At 44.9% G+C, this 27,120-nt stretch overlaps 1 protein-coding gene, 1 long non-coding RNA gene and 1 other non-coding gene across 4 annotated transcripts in view; 1 reads left to right on the top strand and 2 right to left on the bottom strand.

The window, feature by feature from the left end:
• Nucleotides 1-205: 205 nt before the first annotated feature.
• Nucleotides 206-2,029, bottom strand: 6720483E21Rik (RIKEN cDNA 6720483E21 gene). Its single transcript, NR_040492.1, has 4 exons — nt 1,664-2,029; nt 1,402-1,485; nt 1,032-1,211; nt 206-695 (listed from the first exon to the last, which is right to left on the bottom strand). It is a non-coding gene; the product is annotated as an RIKEN cDNA 6720483E21 gene (long non-coding RNA).
• A 74-nt stretch (nt 2,030-2,103) lies between these two features.
• The window catches only part of Paqr8 (progestin and adipoQ receptor family member VIII), a 49,103-nt gene continuing 24,086 nt past the window's right edge, over nt 2,104-27,120 (top strand). The window contains exons 1-2 of one of the 2 annotated variants that reach the window (XM_030243207.1): nt 2,176-2,242; nt 2,463-2,540. The gene's annotated coding sequence lies outside the window, so the exon portion shown is untranslated. Of the gene's footprint in view, nt 2,243-2,462; nt 2,541-27,120 lie in introns of both variants that reach the window. The other variant, NM_028829.4, reaches the window with a different exon arrangement.
• On the bottom strand, nt 26,966-27,096 carry Gm24171. The gene has a single exon (XR_003949288.1). It is a non-coding gene; the product is annotated as a small nucleolar RNA SNORA17 (small nucleolar RNA).

The raw sequence follows: 27,120 nt of genomic DNA on the forward strand, positions 1-27,120 counted from the left end.
ACAGCATCAACAAGGTCACACACTTCAACTACCCAGTGCCTGTTGGAGATAGTGAGAATATGCCCACATACCCAGCCACCGGGCCTGCTTAGGTACAAGCCTGAAATGCTTGAAGAAACTATGAACACTCCTACAAATGGAAGAGGCCCCCTCTCCTCCACTCCCCAATAAAAACAAGAAGAAGACTGCCTTAAGACAGTTCTTTGGCATACATATGGCTTTAGCATTTATTAAAGACTAAGGTGACATTGCACACTAATGAGAAGCATGTGTTTGTTTCTTTTTACAGTGACTTAAACTGGCTGAATATCCATTGTGTTGATTTTACAATCATCAGTCCTGGGAACACAGCTTCACATGAACACACAGGCCCAAATGGTAGAAGCATGTTTGGGGTGTTTCAGAAGTTGTTGGAAATGTGTGCATGCGCTTGAAGTGCTAAACCTGCCCTAAAGTGACACTACACATCAGAGGCTAGAGTCACCAGAGATACCTCGGCTTCCTTACACATTGGCTGTTTTGATTTACATCTTGGTTGTTGCACACTGGAAACCCTTGGACTGTTGTGAGGGTTTTTACAGCCCTACCTTCAGTTCCCTAGCACAGGATTACAACCCACAGTTTTAGAATCAGAGGAATTAGTCTTCTCATAGGACTCCATTTGAGATAAAGGAGCTCTCCCGGGGTGGAAGGTGCTGCAAGAACAGAAGGAGACGCACTTCATGTACTCTATGGTTACTGATGTGGCTCACATCAGCTGACATGAACCTTAGGGTAGACCCTCAGATTTGGGGACTTTTAATATTGTTTCTAGTTTAGGTCTGAGTAGAAATGTATGTGTGGGGGCGGGGCAGAGGGTGGCAGGGGTTCCTTCCTCTTATAGTATCACTTTATGGCTGAGGTCTCTGGCTAAAATAAGAAATATTGGCTAATATGGACGGCCACAGCTTCCCAGGATACAAGGGCAGCCTGGACATCTTCAAGCTAAGGCAGCAGGTGCATCCCAGAGCCTCCTGAGCTTTCGCACGCACCTTTGCACACCGGGTCACTGTCCTGTGGGGAAAGCCCTGCACTGAGACAGGTCCCTGGACTCTCTCGGGGTCCGAATCTGCTTCAGCCTGCCCATAACATCCCAGAATCCAAACATCTTCATTTACGGAGTGAACGAAATCCCACTGTATGAACAGTTCACTTTGCTTCCAGATATTTTGCTGAAGATACACCAAATAACAGATTTTTAAATACTGGGAATGGTAAAAACATGGTTAGATTCTTCCCTGGAACAGGGTGGGTTTAAATGAAAAGAGCCCAAACTCAGTCCAGAACTGTCTCAGAACAGTAGGAAAGATGGGCCTTCTTCGTACAGGCGAGCTGACACAGGCCATCTTCCCGGGATCTGACCTTTCCATTCCCTTTCTTCTGAACGATGCTGGCAGCTTTTCAGCAGCAAAGCCAATTCAATTTGTTAACTGATGGTCCTACTTCCTAAATGGATTGAAAAAAAAAATTATGGTGCATACAGGGTGTATTGTGGGTGAAGAACAACTGCAGTCACTGCGGGCAGACTTAGTGAATGGAGGTTACATGGGGGTGGGGTGGGGCGGGTAGAGGGGTCTGCTTGGCACAGCATACGTGTGTCCAGTGACATGCATGATGCACTCACACATGCAACCGCAGCAGAAGTATGAGTCTTGCACGGGGATGTGAAAATGTGTCCGCAGGGCCTTCATGGGATGCACAGCGTGATTTCCTGGGCATTATACCGAGTTCACCCTAGAGCAATGAGAGGAAAGAAGGCCAGGATTGGAAATGGCAGATGAAGTTTTTTTATCCACCCCCCCCCCCCCAAGGGATTTAGGAAATGGTTTTGGGAAAGAACACAGAGCGCAAACCGCATCCCTGGCTGTCTCAAGCCCCCGAGGGGTTTGCAATTAAGAAGGTCTGGGGGTGGGTGCGAGGGTCTAAAGGTGGGTGGAAGGATGGAAGGAAGCGGCGTCAGTCAACTTCCTCGGCTGGGCTGCGGTGGCTGTAGCAGCAGAGTGTGCACCGGGCTGGGCAGCCCTCCCCTGGGCCGGGAAAGGGCGGAGCTGGGCGTCGCCATCCGGGTTGTCCCCTCCTCCCGGCCGCTCTCGGGTGCAGAGCCCTCGGCGGTCGGGGAGGCTCAGAAAGAGCTCTCCCGGAGCTGGAGTCGGGAGTGCGGCTGGCGGAGCTGGGCTGCAGGAGCTCGGCCGCGCTGGTGTTCGTAAGTCCCGACTGTGGGGGTGGGGGTCGGGCAGGGTGCAGGTCTCCACTGAGATGCTGGGGAGTCTCTGCCAGAGCCGGGAGGCGGGGACGTCAGGATTTCGGCGTAGAGGAGCGCCTGACCCGACCTGTAGGGAGGATGTAGACCCTCATTGCCAGGTGCCCGGAACCTAGCGGCCCGAGCTGGGACCCAATGTTAGAGTTTTAATATCGGCTTTCAGAATGCACAGCAGACAGTCCAAACCGTGGAGTTGGGGAACTGCAGAGCCCTGAAGGGCTAGGAAATCCGGACTGCGATGGTGAGGAGCCTGGGGAGCGGGGATTTGAAGTAGATGTCACGACCGTGAATTGAGGGTGTCTGAGCCCAGAGAACCGGAGAGGAAGGATGTAAAGGAGGAGTAGTCCTGTGCGCATTCTTGGGGCGCCCTCCACAGGGCAGAGGGGAACGGAATCCCGGAGGGGAATGCCGAGTAGAGGAAGAACAGGGCGGAAGGGGGTGCCCAAGAGAGGGGAACCCCCCTCCCGGAAAGAGTAAGGTGAGAGAGGCATGAACTTCTTGAGGAAGATGGAGCGGGATTCTCCAAGGAGACACCGCAGAGAGTTGTGCTGATAGCTGTAGGTTTCAGATTTAGAGGCTATGGTAGACCGAGCGGTGGGAAAGCACAAAGGGGCGGAGGTGGCCGGCGGGACAGTGCTGGGAGTATATCAGCCAGTTGAGAATGCTGTCCTTTCAGTGGAGGTGGCCGTGGACACCTCAAGAGGGTATTCCCTTGACAGCAGATTGAGGAACCCTAGACAGGACAAGTGAGGACCCAGCAGCGTTCGCGAGTCTAGGAGTACTGGGGGACCTATGAAAGGGTGATCAGTTGCCAAGAGCAAGGAAGCAGCCAACTGCCTCAACTCTCTGAGTAGTTATAGGTACCCAGGAATACTAGAGAGACCCTTGGTCCTGGTGAGCACTTTGTCTTGCGTACGTTGCACCTCATATTTCTGACCTGGGTTAGAAATGGTTTTGCTTGGGGGTGCGACGAGGAGAGACTAAGGTGAAAGGAATGGTCTTCAAGTGAGATTTCCGATACACACGGGATATCTACCTTTTGCGCTTTGGGCAGAGCACGTATGATGTAGGTGTGTGTAGAGTTACAATCCGTAGGTCCTATTTGTTCTTGTCCAGTGAGAGACAGCTTCTGAGGGACGTCAACAAGCACACAGCATGCCACAGGCAAACTTTAGTGTTCCAGTGTCCCGTACTCCGTGTTTGCATTAGTGAAGGTTTGTCTCCCGCAGCTAGTAAAAAGTCACCTTTACAGAAGGCACTAGCTACAATTCCCCTGTTAAGGTTATTCATAGTCTGCTCCCATGCCTGGGCTGTTCCACCCTTGTACCCGTCCATCCCTGGCATCTCAGAGGCTAGGTCTAAGTGCAAATCTCAAACCATGACCTAAGCGTAATCTGTTCTCTATTGTTTATCTTGGGTATACAAGTTGTTACATTTAGTTAAAATAATGCTGAGCATCTTGTTACCTAAGGTATATTGCTATTATTTGTGGTAATTTATTTGGGTGTGACAACTGACTCAGGTTTTTTTCTGTGATTTCTTTGCATTGGAAGGTACTTGGGTTTGGAAAGAATATCTTTCCTTCTAGGCTATGAGGCCAGGTTCATTCTCTGGCACACACTGAGATGCCCACTCTCCGAGAAAGCTGAGGGTTTTTGTTTTTTTAACTTTGTTGTTTTGGGACAAGGTCTCATGTAGCCCAGTTTTGGTCTCAAACTTAACTACGTAGCTAATCGTTCTGTCTCCATTTCCCAAGTATTGGGATTAGAAGTATGTGTCAACACACTTAGAAATTTTGGTTTTTTTTTCTTCTTCTATAATGCAGGGGATTAAACACGGAGCCTAGCACATGCTAAGCAAATATTCTATCTCTGTCTACAGCTTCAATCCCCTAGAGCTATTTGGAAACTAACATTTGGTGGGTTTTTCTTTTGTTTTGAGACAGGGTCTTTTGTGTATTCCTGGCTGGCTGGAAATTCTGTATGCAGACCAGGCTGGCCTTGAATTTATAAAAATCCACCTGCTTCTGTCTCCCTAAAACTGGAACTGTGCTCCACACTGGGTAGCCCAGTGTGGTTTTTGTTGTTGTTGTTTTGTTTTGTTGTTGAGGATGTTAGTATTGCTTTTTAAATTTTCTTTTGCTTTTCTTTTCATGTTTCCTTTTTCTTTCAGGAAAGGGAAAGCTTTAAGAACTATGCAAAGCACACTTTCATTGCAAAATGCCATATCTGAATGGAACACACTTGGCTGCGCAGAGCACATACCCAGAGCTTTTTAAACTACCTGACCCTTGCATGAAAGATCCACAATATCATTATTGCAAGCAGTGTGTTTACTCATTTCGACACAAAGCCAGCTGACGCTTTCATTTTTTTTAATTCAAGTATTAAAATGAATATGTTTGTATGTATACAGTCAGAGGACTATTTCTCCCCTTCAAAAGCATTCCCTGGGCAAGCTGGGTACTAAATGTAGTAATGCTGTCATTGCTGAGAATAGTCCCGGAGCGCCTGCTTTGGACCTGCTTGCAGATTCTGCAGCACATTTGCTGCTTGCCCCAGTGCCTGCAGACCTGCAGTTGGCAGAGTCCAAGTCAGTATGAGGTCAGCTTGGGCTTCTGGAGAGCTGGGGTTTTAATATAAACTATGACAACAGTGATGATTCTCTGGAAGGTTTTAACAATTCAAAGGAGGGCTTCCGGTAAGCATGCCACTTTTTCTTTCTTTCTTTTTTTTAATTAGTGCTTACCCAGAAGTTGCAGATTTAGAATAGCAACCAACACCCGAGATAATCAACTTAGAAGCAAGAAGGAACAACCTGGGAAAGCCTTCCTAATGCCTGACCCTTTGATAGAGTTCCTAACGTTGTGACCCCGACCATAAAATCATTCCATTGCTACTATGTAACTGTAATTTTGCTGCTGTTCTGACTCATAGTGTAAATATATGATATACAGAACGTCTCATAAGTGACTTCCCCAATGGGGCTGAGACCCACAGGTTGAGAACCACTGCTTTAGAAGTTTTTGTCTACTTAGCCAGATTCATTTGGGTTTCTGAAAGGACGGAACGGCAGGGCTGGGAGTTTATCACAGGACAAAGCTGCTCCCCTCATGATAGTAAGTAATTGGAGACAGAGACAGAGGCACATGAAAGGGGCCCAGAGCCTTTTAAAGGGATTCCTCCATTAACTGTTTCCCCACCATCTCCTAATACTACAAGGCAAGCAAGCATTCTAGGTGGAAGCCACTGGGAGCCATTTAGGTCCAAATTAGCCAGGTGTAGTAGCATACGCCTTTAGCCCCATCATCATGGAAGTGGAAACACATGGGTCTCTATTAGTTTGAGGCTAGCCTGATCTGTATAGCAAGTTCAAGCCAAACTACATAGGGAGGCCATCTCCAAAAACAAAACAAAACAAAACAAAATAAAACAAAACACCAAAAATGAAAACAAAAACAAAAATGAAAACAAAAAACAAAATAACAACCCAAATCAATAAAAGTATTACCTTCATTTGGGTATCTCCAGTATGTTTAGGAAAAATAGCTTAGAAACATCACTTAGTATACTTTATAATGTATTAGGGTATGTGAAAATCAGTCTCATTTTACCTCGATGCTCTTTGCTGGGCAGTTCTTTGTCAACAGCAAAGTTAAAGACTGGTTTTCTCATTCCCACCGCCACCACACTCCCCAAGGTATCCAGAAAGCCTTACTTATCCATACTTAGGCCCAGAGCTTGAGTTTTGAGTTTGATTTTTAACTTTGCCTAGAGGCAAATGGAAGAGAATGGTTTCTGATAATGTATTTCGCATTAGGATTCCAGGGCACACAGCGAACACGGAAGCCAAAGAACAGAGCTTAGGTCCCCCTTCTCCTTCGCTTTCATACCACCATGGCTCAACATTGAGCTAGGCGTGTTCTTAGACATGTTGCTTCTCCTCTTTGGACCTCAGTTGCTACTGTATAATTTCAATTTCCAGTGGCATCTATTTTGAAATGATTTAAAATGAGAATCATAATTGGTATGGACTATATGGATTTGTGAGAAAAATTAAATATGATTGGGCATAAACAATTCTGAATTCTCTGCCTAACACAGAATAAGTGCTCAGTGGAGACTGGCTCTATGTGTTCGTAAAATTATTTATTCGTAGGTATGTATTAAAACTCTTTTGATTTCTTGTGAAAATTTATCATTTCCTAGGGAATGATATTCTTTTGAGCTGAGCTTTGTGAATTAATATGTGAATGAGACAGATTTATTTTTTTTTCTACCCACCCCTGAGAAAAATTTATTTTTATCTTCCGACCATCTTTGGGTTTTTGTTTTTAAAGTTTTAAATCATGGGGTTTAAAAGCAACTACAGTTAGTTCACTTTTAATTTAGATGTTTTTAATCTGAACTATCCTGTTATGGCTATATATTACAGCTTACAATGGTAGTGAAAATTTAAGAGAAATAGTAATTTAAATCTCTCTTCTGTAGCTCTTTTCTCCTACCCTGATTCAATAAAACTCTCTTTCTTCTTCCCTCCTCCTCTCTGTTCCTCCCTCCGTCCCTCCCCGCTTCCTTCCAATGAAATGCATATTGTTTGCTTAGCTTATTTTGAAACGACTAGCCTAGAACTCACTGTGTAGCTGTGAATGACTGCACCTTTCTCTACCATGAATTCTGGAGCTACAGGTCCCTGCTGTCCCTGGGCCTGTTTCATGTGGTGCTGGCGATTATGCCCGGGCCCTCATGAGAGCTGTGAGTGTCCTACCAATCAGCAACGTCCCCAGCCCTGAGAGGCTGGCTTATGATGAACATTCCTCTTTATTAAAATTCGAGTTTACAATGCTTTTTTTTTAAATGACAAGGAATAACAGTTTGTCATTCAGTCCTCAGCTGTTTTGTAAATGTTGACATTACATTTCTCTGTGAGTTCTACTATTCCAGGATAAACTAGGAAGGTGGTATAATAATTTAATGAAAGCCTAATCAATGGTCGGGGATATAAAACATCCTATTTTATGACGTGTTCAGTGTTTGATGAGAACTAGGCTGGAAACCAGCAAAGGCCAGAAGTGTAGAGGGCCAGGAGACATGGTCTTTGCCTCTGCAGAGTTCCTGTGTGTGCTTTCTACCTGTCCTGAGAATATGTACTAGCAAAGGTCTCTCTCGTAATTACTTTTGCCAAGAGTTAATATGACTTGCACTGAATGTTCTTATATCAGCTCAGCTACTTTTCTTGTTGCCGAGGCAAAAAGAAAAAGAAATCTAATAAAGACAATGGAAAGGAAGGCTTATTTGACTCAGTTTAAGAGAACAGTTCACCATGGCGGTTAGCATGGTGGTGAGAGCCAAGAATTCTGCTGTCTTGGAAGCAGAGGAATGCGTGTGCCCTCACTCAGCTCACTTCTGCTATCTTCCTCTTTATTTGGTCTAGAACCCCAGTGCATGACAATACCCAACCCATAGGGTGAGTCTTCTTTTGGTTACATCCCCACAGCAAGCCCTCCAGGACGTGCTCATCTGCTCATCGGCATTTCTCCTAGGTGACTTCAAAAGAAGAAAGGCACAATTCTCCTGCCTCCAGCTCCATTTCTTGGAGCAAGCAAGACAGGTAGATCTCTCCTGAGTAATCTAGTTTTGAGGCAATTTTAGCTCTTGAGGATTAGGTCTCACTATAGGCTCAGCTGCCCTGAAGGGAGATGATATTAAAGCACTCAGGGGCAGGCCTGGTGGTGCACACCAATAACCCTAACACTCCAGAGATACAGACACAGGAATTGTAAAGTCTACACTAGCCTGAGCTGCATTGGGGCGACCCTGACGCCGGGAGGTAGGGCACATTTCTGGAAAGAGCACAGCGCTTCACAGACAGGGATGTAAATTAGAGCGGCTTTTTAGTTGAAAGCTAGAAACCACTGTGACTGTGACTCTGTTTGTTGTGTACAATAGACACACCTGGGAGTGCCCCAGCTTCATAGCAAACCATCCTTTGAGAAGCTCTGGGTAGGGCCTAGGTATCAGATGTTTAGAATGCTTTTCAGATGATTCTGAAAGTCAAGGGCTACTGCCTTGTGGAATTAATAACCTGGGCGGGGGTGTGGTGTGTGTGTGTGTGTGTGTGTGTGTGTGTGTGTGTGTGTGTAAGAGGGCCTGAGTTGTGGTGGTTTATGTCTATAATCTCAACATTTGGGAAACTGAAGCCAGAAGATCGATATTGAGTTCCAGACCCAGTGTGGGCTACACAGTGAGTCTTTGCCTCAAACACAACAGAAAGAAAAACCAAAACAGAAAAGTTGTTTTGGTTTTTTGTTTGTTTGTTTTGGTTTTTTTTGAAGGGGGAGAGAGGGGAGAGAAGGAGGACGAAAACAAAATAGAATAGACAGGGGTGGGAGATGGGTCTGTTGCTAAGGTACCTGCTGTGAAATAATAAAGACTTTTATTGGTTCCCAGGATCCATGGGAAATGGTATGGTGGCCTCTGTTAACCCAGGACTGGGGGGTGAGAGTGGGAGAATCATGGAGTTGGGTGGATCCCTGCAGCTCATCAGCTAGCCAGCTTAGCTCATCAGTGAGCTCTAAGTTCTACTGAGAGACCCCGTCTCAAGAAAGGAGACGCCTGATGTGAACTCTGGCTGCCACATGTGCATTGCTGTGCATGTACACATAGACCCACATGAACATGTACAATCAGCACACACACACACACACACACACACACACACACACACACACAAACCTAATAAAAATATTGCTTCCTTTTGGGCTTTTGTTTTAGTGATAGGTGTATGCAAGGTTGCTTCAGAGCCTTATAGGACTTTTTCCCTTTGTACTGACAGCTTCCCCTTATTTTCTATCTCTGTGTGTATATCAGTTAAACGGTTTCAAACCTTGTCCAATAGAGCTTTGCTTTAACCTGTGTGACGTGGACAACAACACCGTCACAGTGATTCTAACAATTTTTAATTGTATTTATTCGTTTATTGGGGGAGGGGCAACGCATGCCATGGCGCATGTGTTGAAGTCAGGTGGTGATGACTGAGAGGAGCTGGCTCTCCTTACACCATGCCTGTCTAGGGGATTGAACTTGGGTCCTCGGGTGTGGAACACGGCTTGGTGAAAAGTATTTTTGCCTTTTGAACCATCTCACTGACCCCTAGTTTTTCTTCCCAACTAAGGTCTGAAGATCATAATAAATTTGTCAAAATAATGATGAGGAAATGGGGGGAAATGTCACAGAGACCCTGCTGCAGGATCGCCTGCCACATCTTTGTATCTCTTTTGACTAAACAGATCCTACAAGGAAGGGGGTTGTTGGGAGTGTTAGCTTCCTCGCTGTTAAGTAATTGCCCGTGGCTGGGCACCAGCTAGTAGCAGGCGATGTGTTTACATCATGTCATTTAGTTCTCAGAACAGCCCTGACACATAGGAAGCATTATCCTTGGTTCCATTTCACAGACAAGGAGACTGAGATCAGAGAGGCTGTGACTTGTCTAAAGGGCAGCTCAGATGGAAGTCTGAGCTGTCTTCTCTGCTGCCTCCATACTCATTTGTTAAAGCGCCTCTAACCTTTAGACTCCTGCTGTAAGTAGGAGGGAAATGTCTTGAGGACCTCTGGCTTTTAAAATTAATTAATTATAGGTGGCTGGGGCCTGCTGCTCTCCCCTGACTTGAAAAAGAAGAGCCCTCCACTACTCAAGCTATTGCTCTTATTATTTTTTCAAGACAGGGTTTCTCTGTGTAGCCCTGGCTGTCCTGGAACTCGAGCTGTAGATATGGCTGGCCTGGTGTTTCTGTGTGTAAGTGCAACTGTGTGAGTGTCACAGCATGCATGGGGATGTCAGACACCACCTTCTGTAGTCGTTTCTCACCTTCCGCTTTGCTGAGGTAGTTTCTCTTGTTACAGAGGCTCCGTCCTGCACTCCAGGCTGGCTGGCCCATGAGCTCCCGAGAAATTCTCGAGTTGGTCAATAAATTCTCCGCCTTGCTCTAGGGATGCTCAGGTCACAGATGCTCGCCACCACACTGGTCTGTGGATTTCGGAGATTAAATTCAGGTCATCTGGTTGTTCTTTGACTGCCTGAGCCATTTGCTGGCCCTGAAGTGAGATTGTTGATGGATTTCCCAGTAGTCTGGGGACCACAGGAAAACTTATTCATTCACTCACTCGTTCATCAAATTTAAAGGGCCTGCCAAGTGCCAGGGTCTAGAGTAAACACTGTGGATCAAACAATGAGCAGAAATAATCGCTGCTTCTCTAGAGGCTACAGCTTAGAGGTAACTTTGTAACAACACTGTCCCTCAGAGTCAAGTGGAGAAAATACTTTTTGGGGGTCCCTGCCCTCCCTTTCCTATCTCTCCCCTTCTTTCTGGTCCCCTTCTCCTTCCCCACACCCTCCCCGAACAGTTTCTTCTTTGTCTTTCTTATATGGTTTGTGCACAAAGCTAAGACTGCCAGTAAATAGTGGGGCAGTAGTTATTTACCTATTGGGAAGTTTACAATAGCTTATTTAAATGTCGTATTATCTCACATTGCATTAAAAATTACTCTTCCCAAAGATGAAGAAACTGCTCTCTGTAACAAGTTAAGCAAGTTGGACAATCAGGTTGAGGTAAGCCTTTTGAGATGAAGGAAGCTAGTTCTTTTCTCTATGCCTAGGGGAGCATTGTAAACTTGCAGGACATCTATGGGGCTAACAGACTCTCGTCAATGCTGTGATGAAATAGCTGACAAAAGGAAGAGGGCCACGGGGATTGTTCAGTGGGCCTCATGCTTGCCGAGTAAGCATGAGGACCTGAGGAGTTCAGATCCCCAGAACCCACATCAAAGCCAGACATCGCACTGTGTATCTCTAACCCCAGTGCTTGGGGTTGGCGGTAGAGACTTGCAGATCTCTGGGGTCTTGCTGGGCAGCCAGGCTAGCCGAAACATTGAGTTTCAGATTCTGTGAAAGAGCCTAGTTCAAAAGTAAGATGGGGAGAAATAGAGGACAGTGCTCCATATTGACTTCTGGGTTTCTGCAAGTTCATACTCAGGCATATGCACACACACACATGTGCACCCACACATGTGCACATACATGTGCACACACATGTGTACATACATACATGTACACAAATACACATACATGTGCACACATACATGTGTGCATACATATATTCATCTTTCTTGCAGCTTCCACACAACTAGGAATATAAAAAGGAAGGAAGAGTTTATATTGGTTTACAATTTAGGGTCCAGCCAGTCCTTCCTGATCACGAAGCCTGGTATCAGGTGCATGAGGCAGCTGGTCCCATCGAGTCTGCAGTCAAGCAGCTTGCTTTCCATTCCCCCCTCCCCTTTTTTAAAATTGGCTCTAGGATGGCAGCCCATGGGGTGGGTATATCCATTTCAGGTTGGGTACTTAGGTGAAACCTCCTGGAACCACTGTCATAGGCATGTCCAGAGGTGCAGATCTATCCCTGCAGTAGTTCTGAAATCCAGTCAAGTTGACAATAAAGATTTAGCTATGTAGACTAACTCTGTTTTTCTATGTGAAGAAGACTCCATACTGTATTAGAGCGGTAATCATTGAATGAATAAATTAGTAATAATCATGATTTTAATACACAACAGGTATAAGAATAATTCCGATTTTAAGAAGAGCTAACCTAAATAACCATGAAGTAGCTCCCAGTCTAGGCAAGCTGATTCCTGATTTTAATCAATCCCTGCCCCCCAGGCCTTTGTGAAGCCGAGGGAGCCCAGGGTGAGGGTTCCTGATTTAAGAGACTTTTTGTTGTTGCTCTTGAGATACAGCTGGCAGCAGAGGTGGTGACATTTATCCTTCTCAGCTAATGTTGTCAAAGATTAAATACGGAACAAGTAGGAAAACAGATTCTGTATCCACAAATAAAAGAGTATGTCTTTTCACCAATGTCTTAAAGCATGCTTGGCCCCTCCATTAGAATCTACTCTTTTTAGTCCAAGAGAATATCCACGAGGGCTGCAGGAGGAGCTAGAGAAACTGGAAGAAGGCCGAGCTTCCTCAGACTGCAGAGGGAAGGGAAATTCATAGATGTACTTTGCTTACAGACAGTGGTTTTGTGAGGGAATGAATGAAGCCTTTTATCGGGGAAAGCTGTCTTCTTGTTTGTCGTGGACTTGTTCAAGATAGCATTAATGAAACTCTAAGTAGAGGGCAATGTGAAATCAGCAATGGAAGGCAAGACTACACAAATTGCCAAATTTGTGTTCTGCAAAATGAATTCAGTGCAGAAATCCCACCTTAGCTTTCCTAGTTCTGCACTTTAAGCAAAGCAACAGCGGTATTCTCGAGTTGCCACGAAAGGGGAATTCATTTTTCTGTATGGGCTAATACTGAAATGGCTATGGTATTAAAAGGCCACGTAGGCAAATTCCAGAGGGCTGTGGATGCTGGGTGGCCTTTCAGGAAGGTTTGGTTCATCGGGTCTCTGCACAAGAGGTGTGGATTAATTCAGGAAATGCTATTGCCATTTCTCAGGTTGTACCCCCACCTCTCCTAATTCACAGGACCCTTGACCTCCTCTCCTTCTTGCCCTTTTCGTTATAATATCCCTCCTTACCCCCAACTTTCAATCCTCCTGCCTCAGCCTCTCAAGTGTCTGTAATAACAGGTCTGTGCCACCAGGCCCAGTCTCACTGATGGTTTTCTGTTTCATCTGGGATATTAAAAGTATTACATCTCTGAACCTGAAGAGTCACTCCTACACAGAGGTAACAGGAGAAAAGGGAAATCTGTACCGTTGGGGTATAAATGGCATCAGACAGCAAGGGTGGCTTCAGGCGAGAAGTCTCAGTTCATCTGCAGGGGTTTTGACCACTTCATAGGTACCCAACAGTGAGCAAGACATAGTAAGGGACAATGTGATTTAAGAAGCACATGCCTCTCTCTGTGTGTCTTTCTCTGTCTGTCTGTCTGTCTTCTTACACACACACACACACACACACACACACACACACACACACACTACCCAGTGCATGCATGTATGTATACACGCACACCAGGAGTCTGTAAGATGCAAGGACTCCAGTTTTCCTCCATGAATGAAAAAAGGAAACATTAGACTTAAGCACCGTGGGTTGAGCTGTGAGTCTGTGGTAGAAGATTGCATGCCACATTGTTAAGGCAAAGGCGACTTCAGTGTGATCTCTGTGCTTAGAGTCGAGCGCAGGAGAAACAGCTCCAGAAAGGTAGCATTTGGATGGAGAGAGGATCTGGTTGTTCTTGATGATGCGACAGCTTCAGGGGTAGTACAGGAGGCAGACATGAGAGGTGTGCATGCTGCAGGCCTGCAGCAGGCCTTGGTTTCCACTGTCCTCTATAATACTCCATGCACTGCATGCTTACTCTATGTGTTTGCAAGTTAGTGCTCAGCCACATGAGGCTTCACAAAGCCAGGCTGCAGATCTAAATTCTCTTCTGCAGTTGAGTAAGGAGAAAGGAAAGGGAAAAGAAGCCATTCATTAAAAATTATTGTTTGGGACCTGGTGAGATGGCTCGGTAGGTAAAAGTGCTGTGCAAATCAGACAGACCTAGGTGTGATCCCCAGTAGAAAGAAAACTAACAACTGGAAGTTGTCCTCTGACTGCCTCAGGAGCATCGTGGCATGCATAAGTGCACACTTACACACACCGAATTCATACAAGCACATACACACTAATAATAAAGAAAATCAAAATTTAAGAATACATATAGTGCTCAAGGCTGGAGTGGCACTGTAATGCCAGCACTATGGAGGCAGTCTCAAGAGGAACAGAAATCCAAGGTCATTGCCTACTAAACAGCAAGTTCAAGGTTACAGGAGGTTCTTTCTCAAAAGCAAAACAAACAAACGAATACATAGTCCTGGGTTCTAGTGATGCAGAGAGGAGGACGATGCGTACCAGGATGCAATGTGTTTTTGAAGAGGACCACACAATTAACAAGGAGTATGATTTTGGGAAGTCAGGATTGATGTGCAGAAAGATAAATGAAGACAAAAGAAGAAGGAGTAATTGCTGGCTGTTGGTAACAGTAAGAAAAAGATTTTACAGTATGCCTCAGCTTCTTAGAGAAGCAAAGACCTCTCAAATTTTTGCTAAGGGTGCTCCAGTCTTATTTCATACACACACACATACATTCACACACACACCTTCACACACACATACATTCACACACACACAAACATACATTCATACACGTACTTTCATACACATACATTCACACATACACACACATTTATTCGCACACACATACACATACACACATACATTTACATACATACAAAAATTCACACACCCATACACACATTCACACATGCATTCACACACACATATATTCACACACATACACATTTATTTGCACACACATATACATACACACATACATTCACACACACATACACACACATTCACACATGCATTCACACACATTCACACACACTTGCAAGCTGACAGTGCTTTTCAACTGACATTATCATAATAATAACAGTGGTTCAAAGACTTGAATTGAGCCGTGTGTTTCTCTTTACACTTTATGTATAATTTTTCTTTTGGTATAAGAAACACACTGTCACAAGACATGTACAGAAGAGGGAATTACATAGAGGAGGACAAATAGGGACCCATGACTATACCATAGTCATTCACTTAATAGACTCTGTGTAGACATTGCAGCTCCATAAAAATCTTGACTTATGAAATAGAAAACACTGTCTGTAATTATGTGATATGTCTCTATGCTTGGAGAACCACTGTACTAACTGAATTCCAAACAAGATAATAATATTACCATTCCTGTATGAAGGCACAACGCAGGAACGAGTACTAAGTGACTGCTCTGTTCTAGGCTTGCTGCAATGTAACTTTCTTTGGATTTTCTCTAATTTGTTCAATTCCTGTAGCAACTAGAGGAGAGAGCAGTCATCCCAGTTTTCAAAAGAGCCCAAGTCGGTCTATACCAGGGCTGGTACTTTAAATTCTTTCATAATGATGGGACATGGCATTTTAAAATGCTGATTTAATTTTAAGTTAAGTGCTCCCTGAATATCCAACCTAGAATTACTACAGGGTAGGGCTTCCTGTCCAGCTAAGCACCTTATCTAAGACATTCCAAAAGTTAAGGAGTTTCTGGTGCCGACTGAATTGATATCAGTGGTTTCCTGAATCCATCAGCAGCGTAGGGTAGGATTAGGAGGGAGACTTCACGAAACATTTTTTATTCCATTATTTCATATGCCTGTAATTGTGTGTCTGCCGTCACATGCCTGCCTTCATTCTCTGGCCTTTCCTTGGATCTCTTGCCTGCTGTGTACTGCTTTCAATGCTAGAAAGGTCTTTCCACCTGGGAGCCAGTTGCCTGACAAAACAAAGAAGATTCGGGGAGGCAAGTTCTACCCACCCAGAGACCTGACCTGTGTGTCAAAGGGCTGTATAAGGTCATTGACATTTAGAAATGCTTTGCTTTGGGTTTGGGTAACAACTGTTTGAAGACAGTGAATCTATAGCTCTTTGTGATTGTGTATGGACACAGTATGATTAATACTTAATGAATACAGTTGAGTTAGCAAACTTCCAAACAGAAAGCTTAGGCCGTCATGAGTGGCCTCAAGTGGCAGTGAAGTTTGCTGTGCACCCACCCACCCACCCATGTGCTTTCGTGCTGGTGCCCAGAGGCAGGCTCAACTTCTGATGACTCTGTAATTGTGAATAAAGGCTCTGAGATCCTCCCTGATCTCTAACAGATAGTATTTATTAAACACACGTGTATGCTGTATTTGAACAGTTTTGATGCACTACATTCTCTTTCTTAAATTTGTATTATAAATATTTTGTGACAGAATGGTGACAACCTTCTCTCTAAGGTTCTCACCCAATCTGGATAACTTTAGCCAAGTTTGTTTCCTTCCTTCCTTTCTTCCTTCCTTTCTTCCTTCCTTCCTTCCTTCTTTCCTTCCTTCCTTCCTTCCTTTTCTTCTTCTTTCTTCTCCCCTCTTCTTCCTCCTCCTCCATCTTTTCTCCCTTCTTCTATTTTTTGGAGGAAGGGGGTTTAAGACAGGGTGTTTCTAGATGTCCTGGAACTCACTATGTAAACCAGGCTGGCCTTGAACTCACAGAACTGCCTCTGCTTCCTGAGTGCTGGGTTTAAAGGTGTATGACTTGGAGCCCAGCCTGCCAAGGGTTTTTGTTTGTTTTTTCTTTCTTTTTTTTTTTATGTGCTTTACTTCCAGATTATTTTGAAGTACACCCCAAATATCACTTGTCAATCTTGTCAAATGTGATTTAAAAGATAAGGACTTGTTATAATTTTTTCACCTTCACAACAGCCCTATTAATGGGGTGCCGTTATGATCTGTGTCTATAAGCTTAACAGAGTAGCTCAGGTCACCAAGCTTAGAAATGGCAGAGACACCACACTAATGCTGCCTAGCTCCAGAGCCTGTCCTGCTTACCAAACACCATAAAGTCACCTCCAGACACCATTGCCTCACACTAAAGGACCGGATCGTCCCAGGAGCAAACTTCCAGGGCTGGAACTGAGTTCCGTAAAGATCGATTTAAAGAGTTTCTGGTGCTGACTGAATTGGTATCAGTGGTTTCCTGAATCCATCAGTAGCGTAGGGTAAGGTTAGGAGGGAGTCTTCACAGAACATTTTTTATTTCATTGTTTCATATGCCTATAATCCCTCAAACCTGTTACACGTGCCGCCATATTGGTTTCCAGAAATTGAGTTACCCAACCATTGCTGCTAACTGGGTCTCTCTGTAAGCACATGCAGACAGAATGTCTATGAGAGGCTCCGGTGTCAACCCCAGGACCAGCTTGAAATATTAATGGATTCTATTGAATAAGAAGCATTGATGAAGCAGTCAGACTCTTACTGTGATAGTTTGAAATGTTGGAGAAATCCACACTGAGAAGGGACGGACGTAGTAGGAAATGTGACTTCCACTGACTGCCGCTACCAAGGGAACGAAAAGGTTTCTTTTCAAATAAATTTTTCTTTGCCTTTCTCTCTTGGCAGAGCAAGCCAGTCAGGCTTCCCACTGAATCTTTTCAGTTTGTAGCACTGCTAATTGTGTGTCTGCTGTCACATGGCTGCCTTCATTCTCTGGCCTTTCCTTGGGCCTCTTGCCTGCTGTGTACTGCTTTCAATGCCAGAAAGGTCTTCCCACCTGGGAGCCAGATGGCTGACAAAACAAAGAAGATCCGGGGAGGGGAGTTCTACCCATCCAGAGACCTGACCTGGCAGGCCCCTCCTAAGCATTGAAACCTGACGTAGAGAAGACTAGGAGGGTGGATAAACTCACACAGAACCATGACTCTTCCCTCACAAGGCATCTGCTTGGTCCATCGCATGCTTCAGAACAGAGCAGAAAGCAAATTCTATTTATTGATTGGTCAAGACATTTTGGCTGCCTCGGATCTCCGAAGCTAGAATCTTGTTCTCTCCATCAATCAGGCAGCATATTCTCTCTGCCTCCTTTCGTCATTGAGATCACTAACGTTTGCCAATTCTTGAATCATTATTTCTTCTCCTGTCCCCATCACAGAGGGTGTATAACTAACTACTGGAGGGCTGCCCGGTGCCTTGTTACTACCCTCACTGTGGAAGACTAGACTCTGTCATGGTGCTTTTGAGGCTGAGAACAAATTCCACCCACGTCCCTCATGGAATATGCCAACTAGTTCCTCAGTCGCGGTCCTTGCTAAGAAACACACATGTTCTTTTTTTCTCTGTGCATGTGGTGTAGGTGGGTGTGCACGTGTGTGTGTGTGTGTGTGTGAGTGTGCCCCATTTACACGTGCAGAGGCCAGAAGTTGAGATCAGGTGTCAGCTTACTTACCAGTTCAGATTTGGAGAGGCCTCTCATTTGAACCTAGATTCCATTGATTGGCTAGATCAGATGACACCTACCTTGTACCCTGCCACCAACAACCCCACCCTCCACCCCAAGCTCCCCGCTCCCCTGTAGCGATCCTTTTGTTTCAGCCTCCTAGCAGAGGGATTATCAGTACACGCCACTAGGCCTGACATTTTAGGTGGGTCTGAGGATGCAAACTTAGGTCCTAGCGCTTGCTCAGCAAGAACGGTGTCCACTAAGATGTCTTCCCCAGCTTTGACTCGTGTTTCCTTTAAATATTGGTTGTCCAAACTACTTTTATATAGCTTTCATTATTGGTGTGATTTCAACAGTTAAAAAAAAAAGTTCAATGGGAAAAACAATGGAGAAGAAGTCATTCTTGCCAGTGGAGTGGGTTTAAGTGTGACATCACGGCTCTGTGCCACATTTCCCTTGAGGGTGGCCTCCCATAAGAGCCTATGGCAGACATTTCAATCACACTACCTTTCCTTCCCAGGTCCAGAAGAGACCTGGGACATCCCTCATTACTCCAGGAAGCCCTTACCAAGCAATAGCAGAAGATGTGAACAGTGAAACCTATGTGCCATTTGCTAACCCTGACTTTGGTTTCCCATAGATGTGGGAAGTGGTTCTGAGAGTGAGAACAAAGGATGGGGGAATTTTACTACTCAAGGGAACCAAACCATTTTCTGGAATACAGATGACAGGAAAGACATTCGTTTGTTTGTATGTTGAGACAGGGTTTCTCTACGTAGTCCTAGCTGTCCTGGAACTCTCAAGAGTGCTGGGATTAAAGGTATGCACAATCAGACTCAGCTAATAGTTGTTTTGTTTCCTTTTTGGTTTTGTTGTTTGTTTGTTTTGTTTTGTTTTGTTTTGGGGAGGGGAGTTTCCTCTGTGTAACCCTGGTTGTCCTGGAACTCACATGTATCGCTACTCCCCCAACGAAAGAGAGAGAGAGAGAGAGAGAGAGAGAGAGAGAGAGAGAGAGAGAGAATACTTCAAATGCTAACCTTTCCTAGAGGCTCTGAGGGTTGAATTCCCCCTTTCTGCTCACAATAGGTCTTTCACAGTTGGCACTGTTCCATGGATTTTCAAGAAATTGCAAAGTGTTAAGAAAATGGGACACAGCCGGGAGGTGGCCGCATGTGCTTTTAATCCTAACACAGATTTCTGAGTTCAAGGCCAGCATGGTCTACAAGGTGAGTTCCAGGTCAGCCAGTGATACTCAGAGAAAACCTGGTTGGAAAAATCAAAGGGGGAAAAAGAGAAAAAAAATGAGATTTCCTTGACAGAAACTGTTTGCTGGGTGCCCGGCAATAGTTCATGTAACCCACAGAACTCACTGTGCAATAGGAAGAATGCTTTAGGTGAGTCCCTGCTTACTAGAAAAAATTTCCAGCTGACCAGCTGTGCTGTGTAGGTAGGGGCTTGCATGTTTGACCTCACAAGGACTGGCTGTCCCTAGGAAGACTGACAGAGCATGCTGGGCCGTCTCTGGGATGCCTGAGATTTGCTTTTTTGTTGCTGCTTTGGTTGTTTTAACTAACAGCACCGCCACTCCCCCACCCCCACCCTGCAAAGCAAAATCCACTTTGGAGATGGTCTGATTTGGCTGCAGGAACTACAGAGATGCCTTTTGAAGGACTCAGTTGTGTGTTGGGGATGGAGAAGGGACGATTCAAAGCCTGTATAGGTCAGAGAGCACTTCTTTGACCAAGTGTTTTAGATTGTTTGTTTGCTTGTTTGTTTGTTTTTTAAAAATCAGGTAGGATTTAGAGGATGTTCCCCTCTCTTAAAGTTTATTTCTCTGTGTTAGTGCTTATCTAAAAGTCTTTAGCTGAAATCACTTTGAGCTCATTGGTTTTTGTTTTTTGTTTTTTTTGTTTTTTTGTTTTTTTTTTAATCTTCTGGGTCTTTTCCGATGTTTTCCAAAGGAAGAAGGGAAAAGACCAAACACTATTTGGGAGCGCTGAAGTAACTAGATTCTATGCATGAGGCTTAAATAGCGAGCCAGGAATGAATACAACCTTTCAGAATATAGGACAATCCTTTGTGAAAGGCAGCGCTGGGTTGATGGAAATGAAGTTGCAAGTGCTGACCTTGAATTTTCTGGTAACATTGAGTACTTGGCTGCTCCTAGCTTCTGTTTGGACTTGCAAACAGCTCTGTGGGTTCAGTTTCCTTTGTTTGCTAAAGGGAACTTGGGGCCTTTATAGTGCGCCCTTTGGGTTTTAAACTGAATCTTTGTTTTGTTTTGCTTTGCTTTGCTCTGCTTGAGACAGGATCATACTCTGGAGCTCAGGCTGCTGTCCTCCTGCCTCAGCCTGATCTGGGCTAGGATTACAGGGACAAGCTAGGACATCTGGCTAAAACACATCCCATTTGAATGTCCAGCTGATGGCGAATTGGCCTCATGTGGGTGATTAGATATAGAATAAGTTTGAAAGTGAGAAGAGATGTTTGCGAGCCCTTAGTGGTCTCGACACCTGCAGCCAGGTGCTGAGCCTTTCTTATCCTCCCAGTTTTGAGATGGCACTGTTGGGGCTAGCAGGACTGTAGAGGAGATTTTAAAGTATATGCTTCATTTAATATGACAGGAGCAGAGCTTGGGCCATCGGCCTTCCAGCCTACTTTACTTCTAACACCAATACGTCCTCCAAAGAAGAAAATAGATGATAATAGATAATAGATGGGCCTACTTGATATTAATGAATGTACCAACTATAATATATTTGGTTTAGGGCAGCCTTCAATTAAATTTTTGCTAGCATGTTCTACTTAAAGAAGAAAATAAAACATCAAAATGCAGGAAGATCAAGTGCGATGAGGACTTTTGCTTAAGCCTAACCTGTCAGCAGTCTTAGATCTACGGTAGAAGCCACTCTTGTTACCGGCACTAGCCAAAATTCGTAGAGAGATGAAGGGTGTAGACAGGTCTGCATTGTAAGAATCATCTTCTCATATCAACTGAAGGAAGCCGGCTTAGACATTTTGTAGTGCTTTCCAGGAAATAAGGTTGAAACGGAAAGTGTGTCCGAAATAGCTCGGCAGCCTAGTGGCCAAACTTGGAAGCCAGATGACTCTTGCCTTCGCTACCTCCTCACTGAGTGATTTTGGACAAAAGGCTTACCGTGTTCCCTTATCTAGGTCACAGCTAGAATTCGGTAGACTCTATGTCATCTAGTTAAAAGGAATGGAGAGTTAATATATACCATGGACCTACAACTGCCTAGCATAGGCTGGATATTCGGTGTATGTGGATCTTAATGATAATTTGTTTGCAGGTGGAGAGAGGGCACTCGGTTCCAAAGATGGGAAAAGGCATCTCCCATTTCTGGTAGGAGCACAGGAAAGCTGGGTGTGATGATGAAGGCCTCGGGGAGATGGAGGCAGGAGGATTGGGAGTTTAAGACCTTTGTCAGCTGCATGGGAATTTTGAGGCTGCCCTCGGTTCTTTGAGATTCTGTCTCTAAATAAATAAATAAATAAATAAATAAATAAGGAGCATAGGATAGAAGCAGGTTAGTTGGAGAAGCTTGGTTGTCTTTGGAGAACATTCAGTTTGAAATAGCTTTGTTACAGCTCAGCAGAGATGTTACAGTTACATCAAGTGGGCAGCAGACCCTTACTCCATGACAGCCTAGTTTTCTGCAAATCGCAGACTCTCTGGTTTTCCTGGCAGCTTCATGTGTGTTCCCCACAACCATTCCATGGATTCAGATTCACGAACAATAATGAGGGAGATAATGGCACAGATTAAAAACTCACCAAGTTTGTGTTAAAGAGAGAAAACATTTCCCCCAAAGCCCTAAATATCTTAAATAAAGTAGTATGTAAATGTCTTATATAAAGTAGTACGTAAGTATAAACCTCAGCATGCCACGGTCACAGAAATGCTGAGACTGGACATTCAAACCAGAAAAGGAACATTGTGTCTTTCTCTTACCCATTCAGGTCATTCTTGGTTTTGTTTTGCTTTTGTGCTGGGAACTGAATGGAGGCCTTGTGTATGTCTGTGTAGGGCAGTACCAATGAGCATCTTATCCCCAGCTGATTTCTTACTTTTTGAGGTACAGTTGCTAACTTGTCCAGGCTTGACTTGAGCTCACCATGCAGCCCAGGCAGTCCTTGAACTTGTAGTCTTTCTGCCTCAGCCTCCTGATCAGGCTGGTTCACAAGCTTGCTTTATCAGGCCAAGCTTCCGTGTATTCATTCATACAGAGACTATTCCCTGAGCACTTACTGTGTACTATGGACCGTTCTAGGCAAGGGTGTGATGGTAAATACGCCAGACCAGGATTCCTTTGCTGAGGGAACCTGTCTGGGCTAGCACAGAGGCTAGGAAGAACAGACAATAAACATAACACACAATGTATTAGTTTCCTATCCATTCAGATGGCTGCTGTCTAAGAAAATGGGGCTAGAAAGATGGCTCAGTGGTATCCGGTTACTCTTCCTGGGGACTGAGGTTCAATTCCTAGAATCCACATGGTCACTCATAAACATTTGTAACTCCAATATGCAAAGAATCTGATGCCCTACAGACATTACAGGCATGAAATACACAGACACACATGCAGGGGTTGGGGTGCACTGATACAAATACAGTAATACTCTTAAGAGAGAAAAACAGAAAAGAAGCCAGTATTGAAGCTGTGCAGAAATTGGAACATTCTGGTGGATAACAAAAATTGCAGCTGTCATTGAGGATGGTGTGGCGAGAATATTTAAAATTCCATTTTAAATGTTCTCAAAATATTTAAAATGAAATTACTATTATCCAGAAATCCCACTTCAGGGTATGTGTGTACCAAAGGACTGGAAGCACGGTCCTGAGAAGATATTTATACACCACAGTCACAGCAACTTCACTCTCAATAGCCAAAAGGGTGGGATGACTCCTCTACTGACAGACAAACATGTAGACAAAGCGTGATGTACACACACAATGTTGACCCTCAAAGAAGTGTTGACACATACTACACACATGGCTGAAACCAGGGGACGTGGTGCCAAGTGAAATGTCACTTATAAGTAATACTATTCATTGAATCCCAATAAAAAGCTGAAATGTTCCTTTGGTAAGGATATAGAAAACTGGTTTTTTTTTTCCTTTTAATTTGTGTATGTGTGTCCATATCTCTGTCTCTGGAGCGTGTATGTGTACATATGGGTGTACTTGTCCTGAGAGGAGCATGCAGAGGCCCCACTTTGTGGGGGTCAGTTCTCTCCATGTGCTAAGGATTAAATTCAGGTTATTCGGTTTGGAGTCAAGTACCTTTGCCTTGACTTAATGTTCCCAGCAAACTACTTTTAAATATTGTTGGTTGAATTATAAATTGTCTCAATCATTTTTGGAAGACAGAATTGCAGTCATCGTAGTTTAAATGCATATAGTCCTAGCAATTAATCTTCCAGGATTTACTTCATAGATATATTAAAAAGTGTGCTAAGAAAAAAAAAAGAAAAAGAGATGTCACTTATAAAAAGATTTTGAGTCCGTGAATATGAAGTCCCAAAAACAGTACATAAAACAAAAAAATAGTTTCCAGGGGCCAGAGAGAAGAGAGGAGGGAGGCCTGAGCAGGAGATAATGGGCTTTGTTTTGCAGGAGAGAAAGAGTTGTGGTTTAGACAAATGAGTGTGCTTAACTACATTCTGAGAAGGGAAGAGATGGGACACTGAAATCAGCGGTGCATGTCTGTGATGTCAGGGCTTAGCAGCCCGTGTGGGAGTTTTGAGGTCATCTGGGCTAAATAATGAGACTCTGGAAGAAGAATAAGGAACAAGGTTGAGAGAAAAAGACAGAAGAGGAGGAGGAAGAGGAGAGGAGTGGGAGGGAGAGGAGAAGGGGAGGAGGAGGAGGAAGAAAAGATGAGGAGGAGGACAGGATGAAGACAAAGAGGTTAAGCTGGTAAATTTTGTGTACTTGAACACACAGAGGGAAAGTAATACATTAAGCTACAAGGAGTAAATCTGAAATGAAACGGGGCAGAGTGTGGTGCCTGGTGGAGCGCCAAGCAGCTTTAAATCAGGAGGGAGGCTGGGTTTAAATCAGGAGGGAGGCTGGGTAGCTCCTCGAGAAGCGGAGGCCTGAGGAAGGCCTGAGAGGGCTTGTTTATCTCCTGGCAGCCATGGTGATCTTAATCTAAGACTAAATCTTCCAGGGCCCGTGGGCGTGGGCGCGGGCGCGGGCGCTGTGGCAAAGAGCAGACAACGTTCAGGCAGTGTCACTGGGAGGTTGCTGAGGTTGAAGCTGGGGTTGGCCACTTTTCAGCTTGGTTAGAAAGACAATCCAGGCGCTCAGGTGGCACCTGCACTGGCTTTAATGAGATGTCACCTGAGACCACAGGTCAGGTGACTGCAATGATAAATGCTTGTGACCCTTTCTAAAGTTGAACTGGAGCCTAGAAGCAAAAAAAAAAAAAAAAAAAAAAAAAAAAACAAAACAAAAAAAAACCCCCAGAGGTGTGATTTTTCTTTGTTTCTTTCTTTTTATCTTGGTTTTTCAGGTTGTTATTGAGCCTGGGGAGGCTTGGCTTCCTGGGAGCTGAGAAAACATTCATTTTCAGTATGAATTGTAAGTCCCTCATAACCTTGGGATTTGCAAAGCTTCGTCTGACCTTCTATCACCATCTAAGTAAGGAGGGAGCTCAGATAGTCTTATTTCAGGTACTCTTTACCTGATATATCATGTGACATGGAACGAGGAGCCGCCTAGAAAACTCTGTGACCTGGTTGTGTTTTATGGTGAACTTAGGAGACCAGTGTAAATGGTATCAACTTACCACTGTTTAAGACAACACTTTGTACTTATGACGAAATTAGGAAGAGACCGGCACCCTTTCTTTGCAGTCTTCAACTGATTCCCACAACTCAGTTTTGATATCACTTTTCTAGATGTGATAAGAAAATGGTAGGCTCAGCTTGAATCTCTGCTCTGCAATCAGGAAGATTTCCGGGCCACCACATTCTGACCCTGAGGAGGTTCACACGAGGGGCGGCCAATGACTTTGCCTCTCCCACAATCCTGCTCTCTAGACAGGGGTTCTGAAACTGCACTGCAGGGATGGGGAGGGGTAGAAACAGGCTCTTTCAGCATGTGTCCTTTCCACACTATGACGGTCATAGTTGGAAAAATATATTCCACCAACCTTGAAAATGGTCCCTACTCCAGTTTTTGGTAACCAGTCTACCTAATGTTTGACTTCCTTTAGTTTATAAACAAAATTCTTTCCTCTCTTCCTCTCACCTTCAACCTGTTCCTTCCTTTCTTCCTCTCATGCCTTCCTTCCTCCCTTCCCCTTCCCTTCCCTTCCTCCTTCCCTTCTCTTCCTCTCTCTCTCTTTCTTTCTTTCTTTCTTTCTTTCTTTCTTTCTTTCTTTCTCTCTCTCTCTTTTTCTTTCTTCCTTTCTTTCTTTCTTCCTTTTACTTTTTATTGGTTCTTTATGAATGTCACATCCTGCATCCCGATCCCATTCATCTCCCCATCCCCTCCTCTTCTCTCCACCCTTTCAACCTCCCTCACAACAGAGACATAAACATTTCCTGTGGAAGCTATAGTGTGTCACAGTATATCCCACACTTTTACCTTTTGCCCACACTTCTTTGCTTGCAAATGTTCATTACGATGAGTCTGGTATAAGGCCTCTGGCTTCTGCTACTTTATCACTGCTGGAAGCTCACTGGGACTCCGCTTGGATACCCTGTTGCTGCCCTGTGTCATGGAGATCCCATAGGTTTGAATCTGTAGGACCAGCCTCTTTATGGATTCCAGCAGTTCCTTGATGGGGTGGATGTTGGGGTGGGGCCAATTCAAAGCCGTGGATCTGGGCATGAGAGGTATCTAAGCTGGCTAGCCTGTAGGCTCTCCCGCTCTTATGCCCTTAGGGCTGGCTCACCAGCAACCCCCACAGCCAGAGCCAGCTCAACCCTGCTGCCCAGGTGAGGTACAGGCCTGCTCTCCTGGGTGCTGCAGCAAGTGAGGGGCTGGGACAGTTCACCTGCTCAGATGACCTCAGGAACAGCTCTCCTGCCTGCCATAGGTGGCGAGGAGTGGATGAGGGGCATTGCTTCCCCCCCCACCCCCCCCGTTACCGAACAGAAGACAATGGTGGAGCCAGCTCTTCCACATTCGTGCCTTTGGGGATGGCTAGCCTGTACCCCTGCCACCAGGGTCAGCTCTATTGTGCTGCCCAGGTGAGGCACAGGGCCTGCTCTCCCAAGTGCTAGCACTGGTGAGGGGCCAAGCCAGTTCTCTTGCTCTCATGACCCCAGGGTCAGGTCTCCCGCCCGCCACAGATGGTGATGGGTAAAGGTGGAGGAGATCTCTCCTTCATCCATGCTATCACACCAGAGATGAGTGGTAGGGCCAGCTCTCCCATGCTCATATCCTTGGGGCTAGCTCACCTGCAATACTCAAAATGTGTGGGATCTCTCAGGAGCAGTCTCAGGAGTGTTATGCCTTGGTCGTACATTAGGGCACCAGGCAGGGGTCATCTTGGGCATGAATGATCTGCTCCCTCAAACCTATGTGACCAGACAGATGGTCATTTCAGGCTATTTTTCTGTCTGGGACCCGTGGAGTGAGTCTGATGGTCGTCTGGGGCTTGCTCCTCACTGGCTGCCTGAGTGGCTGCTTGTGAGAGTTGTCCCAGTTTACTCCCAACTGAGGCTGAAGGTGGGCTAAAGGTCCAAGGTGGGTTCTTCTAGTCTCCAGCTTGCTCTCCATCTTGGGCGCCCATTCAGACCTGCCTGGAATGGGATTGTTTGTCATCTCAGGCTTGCTTTTTTTTCAGGGAATGTTAGGTTACTAATCATTCGGACGTTCCTACATCAGAACAGTGAATATAATGTAGACTTTCTCCTCTCTGCCACCTCCTGACACACACGTGACACATTAGCCACGTCTGCAATGCCTCTCTCGGCAGGCCTCTTTTTATTTCTTATACAGGG

Source organism: Mus musculus, chromosome 1 (genome assembly GCF_000001635.26).
Source record: "Mus musculus strain C57BL/6J chromosome 1, GRCm38.p6 C57BL/6J".
NCBI classification, from domain to species: Eukaryota; Metazoa; Chordata; class Mammalia; order Rodentia; family Muridae; genus Mus; species Mus musculus.